Source organism: Adiantum capillus-veneris, chromosome 7 (genome assembly GCF_014529385.1).
Source record: "Adiantum capillus-veneris isolate H3 chromosome 7, ASM1452938v2, whole genome shotgun sequence".
In the NCBI taxonomy this organism is placed as follows: domain Eukaryota; kingdom Viridiplantae; phylum Streptophyta; class Polypodiopsida; order Polypodiales; family Pteridaceae; genus Adiantum; species Adiantum capillus-veneris.
In genome coordinates, this window is record NC_140937.1 from 29300794 (window position 1) to 29314641 (window position 13848).

The following is a 13848-nucleotide window of genomic DNA, read 5'->3' on the forward strand; positions in this document are numbered from 1 at the left end:
ATACGGATTCTCTTCTTCTTCCCGAATCAGAGAGAGACCTATTTTGGGAGTCTCACAAGGAGGCTTCCTAGGTGTTCTCTCGTCACGGTGATGAGCTTGGAGAATCCCGTGAGCACGGAGCTGCCGTTGCACTTCACTTTGGAGAGATGGATTGCCCATGGTTGTAGGTGTAAACTTTTTAGGTGTACCTAGGCACTTCAAGCCCTAGTTTCTACTCCTCTTTACCCCTTTAGAAAAAGCACTCAAGCTACTGTACCCGTGGCTCGAATACCATTAATTGCAAGGAATAGAAGAGAGGGTCTTTCAACACCAAAACAGCACTGGCTCCTATCCATCTTCTAATAGCTCAATAGTGGTTAAGCCATAGGCAAGCCCCGTAGGACTCCACTATTAAGACCATATCTCTTGACAGTGATGCCCCGTTAACTGCACGAAGACAGGCGCACTGCAAGGCTGAAAAATCCCTATTCTACTTACTCACAGGCAATTAATAATACCAACCATTTATAGCTAGCTTGAGGACCTCCCTTCTTGAGCAAGAAAAGAGAAATCTTGTGCTCTGATACCAATGTAACATTTAATGGACTAAAAACTTATGTGTAGCGGAAATTAGCATGAACATAGTGGGCATTTCATTAGAATAGATTCCTAATGAGAATTACAAGAGTGCTTGGGTGGAGAGAGTAACAAAAATCATAACACCTAGTTAGATAGCATCAACAATACTTTCAAAAGAGAGAGAAATTAAGCTATTGACAACAGTTGAGGACCGGATTTGCATGGAGCCGGTCCCCCCTCCAAAAGGCTTTGTATTATGGGTTCTCCCATCAAGTAAGACACTATACAATACAATTCTTTGTGTTCTTTCAAGACTAGCTAGTGCAATGAAGATGAAAGCTTCATGAACTAAGCAAAACACTTAGCAAACAGAACATCAATTATCCCCGTTCTCAGACCCAAGACCTCTCACACCTTTGAGGATGGTGAGAGCTAGCAGGGTATGAGAGTAGATTGAGAGGAAGAAGGAGTATCTTACGAGAAAGATGTACATCTCCTCACATAATCACTCATATTAGCATAGCTTATCTTAGTAATTATCTTGGTAGAGAAGATGAGCATGCATTGAAGCTTGGCTCTTGGTTGTATTTGCATCCACATGACAAGAGTGTGTGTATGTAGGCTTCTATTTCACAAGCTTGGAGTAGGTGATGAGCTCTCCATTAAAGCTTGCGAAGAGATAGTCTTCTTTTCCTCACACATAGACTGCGTGTGAGTGTGTGTGTGATAATGCCTATGGGTTGAAGGTAGAACCTCTTAAGCAGAAAGGAGTCAAGGTTGGAGACCTATGGCCATGGGCAATAGAGTCTGTTGTGAAAGGTAAAATGACTAAAGAGGTTTTACATGAAGCTGGAGACTACATTCGGCTAGAAACAGGTTGGAACGACCGTGTTGACTCTTTGTCAGTGCATGCATACATTGCCAAATGTCAAGCCAACGAGGCCTTTGTTGAAGATAAACATAGGCGTGAGAATGGGGATGAAGGGCCTTCAAAACGGGCGACGAGGAGTGGGGGCAAAAATGACACAATGCCTCCTAGATCACCTTCTCTGCAATAGATGCCTGTCCCCGAAGTGCCTATGCAAGAAGCCTCTAAAGAAAAGAAGAAGGATGCAATGAAAGCCAAAGCAAAGGGTCCGGCCTACAAGCTCCAATCTGACATAGAGGCGGAAACAAACCTTAAAACAGTTTTGGAAGAGAGGATTTTGAATAGTAATGTAACATTTAATGGCCTAAAAACTTATGTGTAGCGGAAATTAGCATGAACATAGTGGGCATTTCATTAGAATATATTCCTAATGAGCAGTACAAGAGTGCTTCGGTGGAGAGAGCAGCAAAAAGCATAACACGTAGCTAGATAGCATCAACAATACTTTCAAAAGAGAGAGAAATTAAGCCATTGACAATAGTTGAGGACCGGATTTGCATGGAGCCGGTCCCCCCTCCAAAAGGCTTTGTATTATGGGTTCTCCCATCAAGAGAGACATTGTACAATACAATTCTTTGTGTTCCTTCAAGGTTAGCTAGTGCAATGAAGATGAAATCTTCATGCACTAAGAAAAACACTTAGCAAACACAACATCAATTATCCCCGTTCTTAGACCCAAGACCTCACACACCCTCGAAGATGGTGAGAGCTAGCAGGGTATGAGAGTAGATTGAGAGGAAGAAGGAGTACCTCACAAGAAAGATGTACATCTCCTCACATAATCACTCATATTAGCATAGATTAGCTTATTAATTAGCTTGGTGGAGGAGATGAGCATGCATTGAAGCTTGGCTCTTGGTTGGATTTGCATCCACATGCCAAGAGTGTTTCGATGTAGGCTTCTATCTCACAAGCTTGGAGTAGGTGATGAGCTCCCCATTAAAGCTTGGAAAGAGATAGTATTCTTTTCCTCACACATAGACTGTGTGTGAGTGTGTGTGTGATAATGCCTTGCAAAAATCAGCCCCCCCTCTCTCTTGGGCGAGCCCTCTTGCTATTTTGCTCTTGCTCTACCCTCATTGGACCTCCCCAAGTCAAGCCAATGTCTATTAAGCAGCATAAGCGATAGCCTTTTGACATGTGTCCCCCTTTCCCCCTTTTGTGAGAGCTTTAGGTAATTTAATAATTCAACTAAACTCTCATTGGACCCCTTTGCCTCCTGGCCAATACGAATCAGGCAAGCCATTGGGCTGTTGAATGCTCATAGGACCCCTTGGGAGACTGTCCAATAGTCATCCAGGAGACTTAATTTTCATTGGTTCTTTTATTAAGTGTTTTTTAAATTAATTAAACTAGATTTAGTCTAGCCTATTTCTCATTGTTCCACCTCCAAGGCCATCCAAGAGGAATTGGGTACACCTTGTGGGCATCTGGCCTAGGGAGCTGACATGTGTCCCTCATTCCCTTTGTGTAAAGGGGGCTTGTGTGTGTGTGTGGCGTTCTCTCTCATCCCCTACATGCTAGGCTCGCCCCCTCGTATGTAGGGATATGCAAAGACTTTTTTGATCACACACAAAGTATCCAATTCCCTTAAGGTTGACCTTTGGACACAACCTTTGAATTTTGGATACTTAGCATTTTGGAAGTCTTAACGGGCTGAACCTTAGGGTCTTTTAAGCCCATTGTTGCACATGGATCTTTTGCAGATGGCCACCCGTTTGGATCCCTATTTTCCCTCCTTTGGATCCCTTCTGTGGACGGTCTGCTAGCTTAACCAATATTCTAGCCTTTTCTCCCCTGTCACTTCCCCATATTAAATGATCAGTTTAACATGAGAAAATCATTTAGGAGAATTAGATATTGATTATTATGACAAGTAAGGTGGAATTTACGTTGGGTGAGGTCCTTGGAATAGCAAAGAGGGAGGTCCGTGAAGAGATAATTGGTATCATCAAGAGGAAGCGGCAGTTTCTTACTGAATCTATCCATGTACAGGGTGAAGAAGAGACTTTAAGTACACAATGAGTACAATTCTATGGTGAGCAAGGTGATCAAAGTATTGCTAGATGCTACAAGTCTAGGGGAGGAGTAAAACAGGTTCACTTCTTGGATGATGAAGATGAAGTCGAGACTACTCACAAAGAGTTACTACTAGAAGAGTCATTGGGCAAGAGCAACTACTGAGACCCTAGTGAAAGTGGGAGACTTAGAAGAGCCATACCTAGCGCTAATAGATCATGGGTCAAAAATTAATCTTATGTCAAAGAATTCATATCAAAGGGGAAAATGGCCAATTGATATAAATCAGGGATGGATGATCTGTGCAGCAAACAACTCATCAGGAGAGTTGTAAGGAGCTTGTCCAAATGTAAAGGTGACTATAGGGGATGTGAAAGATTACCAGAATTTCTTTGTCCAGGAGATGTCTACATACCCTCTTATCCTTGGATAGCCATGCATCACTGCAACTCGCATGGAAACCAAGGTAATGGATGATGGGTCAGCTTATGCTAGGATAAGGAGGAGGGATGGAAAGCGTGCGGTACAATTTCTTACTGTTTGTGTGGACCATGAAAGGAACCATGAAAGTCTTAGAGAGAAACCCTTGCCAAAGACAAATAAAGAATTCAAGGACTACAGGGATATGATGTTGAGATGTCGAGCTCTACATCTTGAGCTGGCATCCACTACGGGTCTTGGCTGCTTACGACATTTACTCACTGGCGCGTTAGGTGACCGACACGGAGGATCTCTGCCACTGATTCTGTAGCTAGACTACACTTATAGTGCCAGCCTAGTATGCTTCTAGCGTGTTCACACTTAGTGACCACATGTACATATGTGCTACTTTTCAGTTCAGCACTTAGTCATTTTGTACTCTCTTTTCTATGAGAAGAAGAAGAAGCTTTCCATCTCTGTGTGCTTTGTGCTTGTCTTGTGTAGCTCTCTTGCATCCTCATTCTTTACATGGTATCATAGCCTGGTGCAGGCAAGAGAGGCTAAGAGAGCAAGAGCATCACAATACCTTCGTTCGCAATCCACGACCAGGTTTTTCGTACAAGTTTCTGAATAGGTCTCCGAAGTGCAGTATACAAAGATTTACTGTACAAGTATGGTGGTTGTATGTACGCTTGATTGTGGACACTCGTTGAGTGTAGAAAGCGTTTCAGGTACCACGACAGCAGGTTCAGCAGATTTGCAGGTTTTGCAGATTGCAGCTATTTTGTCTTAGTGCTTCACGATGTCTGACGGTTTCAGTCATATTGTTACTGAGAAGCTTGAGAAAAATAACTACCCTGCATGGAAGTTCAGAATAACTAATTTTCTAAAAGGAAAAGGTTATTGGGACTATGTAGAAGGAGACAATGAAAAGGAACCAGAGATTCCCGAGGCAAATGCTACAGCAGAACAAAGAAAAGCTTTGAGGGACTAGCAGCAAGGCCAGAGCAAAGTGATGTATTGGCTTTCTATAATGAGCATCACAGATGGCATGATGGGCTATCTACAGGATGCTGAAACCCCCGCCATTGCATGGAAAAACTTGGGTAGAGTGTTCAAGGTGAACACCAAGGCAAGGAAGCTTCAACTAAAGTCGGAGCTAAATCAGGTTAAGAGGAACAACCTCTCAATCAATGATTATTCCTTGAAGATCAAGAGTATCATTGAGGCTCTTGGATCTATTAAAGTCTCAGTCGAAGACGATGACATTGTCCGTGCATGCTTGGATGGCCTAGGAGATGAGTATGTACATTTCAGGTCTTCCATGAATACAAGAGACGACATCCCCGTGTTCCAAGATTTTATTTCTATGCTTATTCTTGAGGAGAAGAACCTTGACACATCTTCTTCTCATGGCAGAAATAATTCTGAACAGGCCTTCTATTCTAACTCCAACAGAGGTAGAGGTAAAGGTCGTGGTCGAGGCCCAAGGGGTTGCAGGGGCCAATTTCTAGAAGGTCAATCAAATCAAAACAATACAGGTGGTAGGGGAAACCAGTCTCAAGGCAGGGGGAGTCAAAGAGGTCGTGGTGCAGGATCAAGCAGGTAGCAACATACTCCAGATAACAGGGAATGTTGGACTTGTGGTGAAAGAGGTCACATGTCACGTGACTGTCCAGAGGGAAAAGCAAGTGGAAAGAGAGAACATGGCAACTATGCATCTACAAGTAGAGATGCAGATGATAGCAAAAACGAGCGCATGTTTGTTATGAAACATGTAATGAATACAATGACTGCAGAGAATTCCACTCAAGATGATGTTTGGTATGTAGATTCAGGTGCCTCCAATCACATGACGTCTCGTGGAGAGTGGTTTAGAGATATGCGCAAACTAGATGTGTCAGGCTATGTGCAGACAGGAGATGACACATCTCACCCCATTGCTCATGTAGGGGACATACCCCTAAATACAAAGAGTGGGAAATCAAAGTACTTAGCATATGTACTTCATGTCCCAAACATTACAAAGAATCTTGTTTCTGTTGGACAAATGGTTGAGCAAGGTTTGCAGGTTTGCTTCAATCCGAATGGTTGCTATGTAGAAGATTTCCAGAATGGCTGTAAGCTCATCACAGAGGGCAAATGTGTGGGCAGAATGTTTACACTGAATGTAGACATGCCTGAGGTAAAAGCTGCATTATTTGCACAGGGCACAGGTGTTGTGGCTGATGTTGACATTTGGCACAAACGCATTGGCCAAGTCAATGAGCAGAGATTACGCAGCATGCAATCAAAACAGATTGTAAAAGGTTTGCCCAAATTCAAGGTGGATGGTATGCATAAAGTGTGTGCAGCATGCCAGTTTGGAAAATAGTCAAAGGGCTCATTTCCACATGAGCGCAATGTATGTAAAAAGCCACTTGAGGTGGTGCACACAGATGTTTGGGGTCCAACCGATACTGCAAGTATACATGGTTGTAGGTATTATGTCTCTTTCATTGATGACCATACAAGGAAAGTATGGATCTACTTCATGCGTAACAAAAGTGAAGTGTTTGGTCACTTTCAAGACTTCAAAGTCATGATTGAGAAGGAGACAGATATGCAAATCAAGTCAGATGGAGGGGGAGAGTACTTCTCCAATGATTTTTCAGATTTTCTGCGAATGCATGGTATACGCAGGCAGTTTACATGCAAATATACTCCACAACAGAATGGGGTCGCAGAAAGGAAAAATAGGCACATTGCAGAGGTTGCACGTGCATTGATGAATGAGAAGAACATGCCTCATCACTTTTGGGCTGAAGCTGTAAATATAGCTGTGTACATTATGAACAGGACACCTACAGTTGCGGTGCATGATGTAACACCTGAGGAAAAGTTTACAGGTACAAAGCCGGATTTGGCACACTTGAAAGTGTTTGGCTGCATAGCTTACGTGCATGTACCATATGAGTTGCGTAGAAAATTGGATCCTAAAGCAGAGAAATATATTCTTGTGGGATATTCCCTTGAACAAAAGGGGTACAGGTGCTACAATCCTACTACACGAGAATTACGAGTGAGCAGAGATGTAGTCTTTGATGAGATGAGCAGCTGGTACAGTAATGCACATGGCACTATTGGGGCTGATGTAAAAGATGATGTGGTTGTACAAAATGTGAAGCCACATTCACAGGTTTTGAGTGGACCACAAGAGTCCTCTTCTCCTGGCTCTGTTGAGAAGCCATGGAATGGTAGACTACGTACGCAGGTTACTCCACCAGCAGGTATAGGGAATGTATCACGAAAAGGGAAGGAAAAGGTTGATGAACCTCCCTTTATGGCTAATGTATCATCAGGTTTTTCACATGTAGACATGGATTCAGATGGTTCTGAACAAAGTCTTGATGAGGAATTTGGAATTCCGGCTATCAAGACACCTGGTGTAAGGAATGTACAAGAAGATGCTAGAGGGAAAAGGAGTGACACAGGACCGCGCAGATCTAATAGAGTCAGAAATCCAGTTCAAAAATTGACTTATGATGGATATCTAGCGCATCACCAAGTCTACATGGCTAAGGTGATACAGGATGTGGCGCCCACATGTTTTAAGGATGCAGTTGGAAATGTGCATTGGGATGATGCAATGAATGAAGAGATGGCTGCATTGGAAGCAAACGACACATGGGAGTTGGTGCCATTGCCAAGTTGCAAGAAAGCTATTGGCTGTAAATGGGTGTATAAAACCAAGAATAAGGCTGATGGTAACATTGAGCGTCACAAGGCAAGGCTGGTCGCAAAGGGTTATGCACAGACGTATGGCATAGACTATGAGGAGACCTTTGCTCCAGTGGCAAAGATGACGACTGTGAGAGCTGTCATAGCAGTGGCTGCATCTAGAGGATGGATTATGCATCAAATGGATGTAAAGAATGCCTTCTTGAATGGCGAGTTGCAAGAGGAAGTGTATATGGATCAGCCACCTGGTTATGTCGATCCAGGTTACCCAGATTATGTATGCAGGCTTCTCAAAGCTTTGTATGGTTTGAAGCAGGGCTCTAGAGCATGGTATGACAGGATTGCTAGGTATCTTGTCAGTATTGGTTTTAGGAGAGCTCATGCTGATCATTCACTCTATGTACGTGAGAGTGATGTGGGGATTGTGGTCATTACCATATATGTAGATGACCTTATTATTGTGGGTGCAAATGCTATGGAGATTGACCATGTGAAGGGTCTTCTCAAACAGGAGTTTGAAATGAAAGATTTGGGCGAGTTGCGCTACTTTCTTGGCATTGAGGTGATCAGGACTCCAGAGGGTGTATGGCTGTCACAGAGATAGTATGCTTTGGACATGTTGTCAAAGTATGGTATGGCTGATTGTAAGCCAATTTCTCTTCCCTTGGATGTGAATGCAAAGCTGAGTACAGAGCAGGGTGATGTTGTTGAGGATGTCACGATGTACAGGAAGATTGTGGGTAGTCTAATCTACTTGACTATCACGAGGCCAGACTTGAGCTACACAGTAGGCTTGGAGAGTCAGTTCATGCAGCTTCCGAGGAAGCCACATTTGGATGGAGTGCGATGCACACTTCAGTATGTGCAAGGGACTCTTGACTACGCATTGTTCTATGCAGCAGATGCGCCATTAGCATTGTATGGGTATACAGATGCAGATTGGGCAGGTAGCATTGTTGATAGAAGATCTACGAGTGGCTTCATGTTCTCTTTTGGGAGTGCTGCTGTTACTTGGAGCAACAAAAAGCATCCTACGGTTGCTTTATCGAGCACAGAGGCTGAGTACAGAGGTGTAGCAGTTGCGGCATGCGAGGTAGCTTGGCTACGCACATTACTTCAGGACTTGGGAGTGCAGGTGGACCAGCAGATTGTCATCCATTGTGACAACCTAAGCAGCATGCAGTTGGCTAGGAACCCAGTGTTCCGTGCCAAGACCGAACACATAGAGGTCCATTACCACTACGTTCGAGAGCGAGTGTTGGCGGGCGACATCGACTTGGTCTACGTCAGCACAGAGCAGCAGATAGCGGATATCTTTACCAAGGCCCTCCGAGCTGAGAATCTTCGACGTTTCCGAACTATGCTTGGACTCCGCGACATGCAGAGCTCGAGGGGGAGTGTTCAGATGTCGAGCTCTACATCTTGAGCTGACATCCACTACGGGTCTTGGCCGCTTACGACATTTACTCACTGGCGCGTTAGGTGACCGACACGGAGGATCTCTGCCACTGATTCTGTAGCTAGACTACACTTATAGTGCCAGCCTAGTATGCTTCTAGCGTGTTCACACTTAGTGACCGAATGTACATATGTGCTACTTTTCAGTTCAGCACTTAGTCATTTTTTACTCTCTTTTCTGTGAGAAGAAGAAGAAGCTTTCCATCTATGTGTGCTTTGTGCTTGTCTTGTGTAGCTCTCTTGCATCCTCATTCTTTACATATGAGGGGTTTTGGCCATGTACCATTGTAGAGTGGGATTGCAGGGGTACAGGAAAAGAAAAGTTCTCGCATGATGTATATGCAAAGGAAACATTTTCTACAGGTTTTGTAGGACTAACAGACTATGGATCTATTGCTTTTACAAAGTGTGAGGACTTAAAGCGGGGTGAACGGCAACATGTAAATAGTGTACATAGAGGTTTGAAGATGAATGGTTTGCTAGAAAATGATGAATGCATTACAGGAGTGTTTGGTGAGTGTTTGTTTGTGGATATTATGCAAGAATTGGGTCTTTAGTGGATTGCAATTTTCATATGGGAAGGGATACAAAGCCTGCACCTAAGGTATGCTAGTGCAGTCCCGTGCTGTTCCAACCCTGTATTTGAGGCTTTGAGGCCACCAATTAGGGTTTTCCCTCTTAAAATAACCACTTGGGAATGAAGAATGAAGTTCTGAAGCTTCCATGAAATGGCTACAATGGAGAATTGAAGCATTTGTGTAGGGTTTTTATCAGGGCAAAAGAGCACTACAACTGTGTAATTGGCAGTGAGGCTACACCAAATCAGCATAGACACAAGAGTTTGGAGTTGATCTTCGTTCTTTTTCAAAGAGAAGCTTTCATGTCTTGAGTTTTGTTCTTTTTTAGTGTGTTTTTGGCTTCAAATCATCTACGCCTTGCTTGGTTTTGTTATGAACTCTCACAGTCAGAGGCCCCGTGCTTTCCTAGCCACACTCCACACTTCTTGACAGCGCAGACGGACAACATGCTCATAACCCTGGAAATGGCTAAGACACCTCACAAATTTTGGAAATTTTTAAAGGCATTGGGAATCTTGTGAGAGGTATTTTGGGAAATGCCTCATAATTTTTTTCTTATCGCTTGAGCTCACTGCTCGCTCGCGGGCACGCAGATGAACATTGTGCTCTTAACGCCTGGGGATCAACTTGAGCACACATGCATTGTGTTGCTGGAGCAAGAAGCTGCTCAATACGACGGCTAGCAAAGCTTCTTCCTACATGTTTTTCACTTGCAAAAGTATATAAAACACATACTTTTGCTGCTAATTGACGTGCAAAATTCAAATGAATGGGTGCAGGGCATCTGTAAGACCTCGACTTGCAATTTGATAGGTGCTGCTAGCTACTATTAGGTGAAGTAGAACCTACGTATTCAGGACCACGTTGGGCCCTGATTGATAGGATGCAAGCTAGGTGTTGTGATCGTCTGCATCATCGGCCAAGAGATCAACACTCTACCTTCGACAATACAATTTGGGAAGAGGTGCATGGCAATGGCGATGGAGAATTTACGTGCATCCATCAACAATGCAACATCATCTGGCAACGGCTGCTATATTATTGAAGCTGCAACATGAGCAGATAATTTATAGGGTTGCCATTTAAGGGATGGAGATTGTGGGTTCCAATCTCGGTGAGGGAAACTTTGCTATAGTATTTCTTGCTAGGGGATTCATTACAGTTTCTAACAGTATAAATTTTCTATATTACAGGTACATGGCATGTAAAATGCTTGTCAAGCAACCTGATCATGAGTAGAAAGACGTGGTGGATGCTTCATGGGAGCTTTGGCTCATGGGATTCCTCTCAAAGCGAGCACACTGCAACACGCCAATCGTGCACATGTTGGGTTCGACGGCCAAGGCAGCTTGTTCGTGATGTTATGTCAAGCAGAAGTGGAGAAAGAGCTGCAACATGAGGGACAGTGAAGTGGCCCTTGCCATATAGGTACAATGTCTCCAAGGCTTTGCTCTAGTTCTACCATTAGTACAACATCTTGCACCTCGCCATAAGGCCCGAGAATATCCTTCTCCATGAGGCGGGAGCCATCTCCACATGTAGCACGCTTAGAAGATTTTGGGTTGGTTGTGCCCTTACAAGCCGATGAGGGCAGTGATGGTAATTCATGGTGCTGCAAGATTGCAAAGGCAAGGGAACTCCTAAATAAGCATAGACGATATCCTGAGCATGGAGGTCGACACATGGAGCGTTGGTGCCATATTGTTGCTGGAGATGCTAATGGACAAAGTGCCACCATAAATTAGGATTGTGTTGTCGGAATGGTGGAGCAACCCCAGGGGAGAATAGTTGGTAGATGGTCTTCAGATAAACTACAAGGATTGGAAATGGCTAGACCACATGTCCGAGGGCTTGCTTGTTGGCAATGCTTTGCCCACAGTTCTCCCAATTGCCAACAATATAGGACTTAACTTCAGGGAGTGGTGTCCCATTCAATAGGGAAAATGTATTTTATAATGTTGCTTTTTTGCTCGTTCTTCTAAATTATACTTTGAATTGTGGGTTTTTATTTCGTTAAAGCTAATGATAAGTATTTGCAAAAGAAAAATGGCGATCACAGCCAGTAAACAACGCCAATTATAGGCTTATCCCTGTGTCCACATTGCTGGTTTGATCTTTTTGTGGCAATAAATAGTGTTTGTTCCTCATGAGCGGCCGAAGGGGCACCTGGAGCTGGCAGACAGCTTGAGTGGGAAGTGCTACCCGAGCTGAATGAGAGGTGGAGTGAAGCTACATCTACGGTGTTTATGCATGGATCAGAACTCTGTGTGATCAGGGGCCACATGTCGTTGGCCAACCTTGTAAAGTCCGTGGAGATGTAGTGCAGAGAGAGCAATGCGCGATGGAAGCTGTCGTCACTCCTATTTCCAAAGGAAGTCTTTGGCAAAAAGGGCTCCATTCCCGAGGTCGTCGCTGCTTCTTATTCACACTCCGGTGACCTCTGTTACGCTATGATGGAAATGCCTCACTACGACACCACGTAATGCTCATCGATGTCTGCCGACGAGCACTGAATTTGCATTGATGTGTGTTGTCACCGTCCATTGATGATATAATACAAAGATATTATTTGAAGGACATTATGTGAAGGTTGCTCAAGTTGAACCGTGTATTAATGTGGCCTCGACTTTGTATATTGAGACTTCAATTGTACACGCAAATGCAATTTTATAGAAGATCACCACAAGTTTCTCAGAAGACCATGAAAAGACCTTTGTAAGCTGATACTTAGGTAATGCGACAATGGGTCTTAGAGTGACAAAACTACTCGGTTTGTACAGTTTATTATCATGTCCCATGTGTGATGAGCTATTGGTTCTAAAAATTGTAATAAGTTTGTGACAAGAGCCTTATTTGGGATTTTCTCTTTGAGTGTGCAATTGAAAAATATGCCAAATAAATTGTGGATTATGTTGCAAATCAAGGGTTTCTTTGTAGATGACGTCTCTTAATCTAAACTATAGAGAATATAGGGTTAGCAAAGAAAGCTTTGGGATCTTTTTTTTAATAGGAGCAAGACATGGGCATCTCTCAATATATAGTCATTTTTCAGATAATAAGTTTTTTTGAGCACCCAATTAAGAAAGATCTAAAGCTGCAACAAAAGCTCTAAATTAAAAGCTTACAAATTTATTATCCCAGTGTTGTGACAGAAGAAATAATGCAACAATTGAGATTGCAACTCACAAGCAAATCCTTGTTTAGTGTAAATATGACAAATAGTAGTAGAGTGAAATGCTTGGGCGTCATTCATGACTAGGAGCTTAGTTTTTTGGTTCAAAGGGATGTCATGGAAATTTATATGATGCTTGCAAAGCTTGGGGCATATCCAGTTATATCGGGTAGACCTTGGTTGATTGCTACGAGGTCGTGGTAGGACTGGTACATGGGATGCATTGGCATCTTTGTGGATAGGCCTAAAGAGAAGAGGATTAGATATGATATGAAAACATGTAAGGTGTTGGAAATTGATGACTAACCAACTATGCATCAAGATTATCAGCATCCACTTATGACATGTGTGACAACTCTTCTAGTGCATCCTATATATGTAATGATGAGGTTTATGATCAAAGTCTTATTGATCTTGATGTAGAACTTTGTGGGGTGCACATATATTATGAAAATTGTGATTAAGAATATGCTAAGAAATAAATAAACTACTACGTTTTTTATCATGAGCCGAATGTATAATGGATATGCTTGTAGGCGACTTGACTAGTAAAGAGAGAGAGGCATATGATGCATTTTTTGATAAGTACACCAAGTTGTTTGAGAAAGATTATGCTCAAATGAGGGGAAAACAGAGTGTTTCTCATGAAAATAAATCTCAAAGAAGGTATCAGCCTGATTCTCAAAAGTTAAGGATATTGGGCACCATTCAATGGAAGATATTGGAGATGGAGGTGAGCAAACTTTTACAAGCTGGTTTTATTTACCTTTGGACGATGCAGAGTGGGTTTCCCCCGTCGTTATAATTATAATTAAGGGTAATAAATGGAGAATAAGGGTGGACTATGATCCATTGGAATGGGGAAACAAAGAGGCATCACTATCCACTTCCCTTTCAGGATAAAATTTTGGACACTATTGCAGGTCATGAGAGATATTTTCTATGTGATGGGTTTAGTAAATATTTTCAAATTGGGATTGCATGTGAAGATTAAA

The 13848-nt window shown here is 42.9% G+C and overlaps 1 pseudogene; it reads left to right on the plus strand.

The window, feature by feature from the left end:
* Positions 1-10878: 10878 nt before the first annotated feature.
* LOC147453615 (uncharacterized) lies at positions 10879-11584 on the plus strand (annotated as a pseudogene).
* The last annotated feature ends 2264 nt before the right edge of the window (positions 11585-13848 follow it).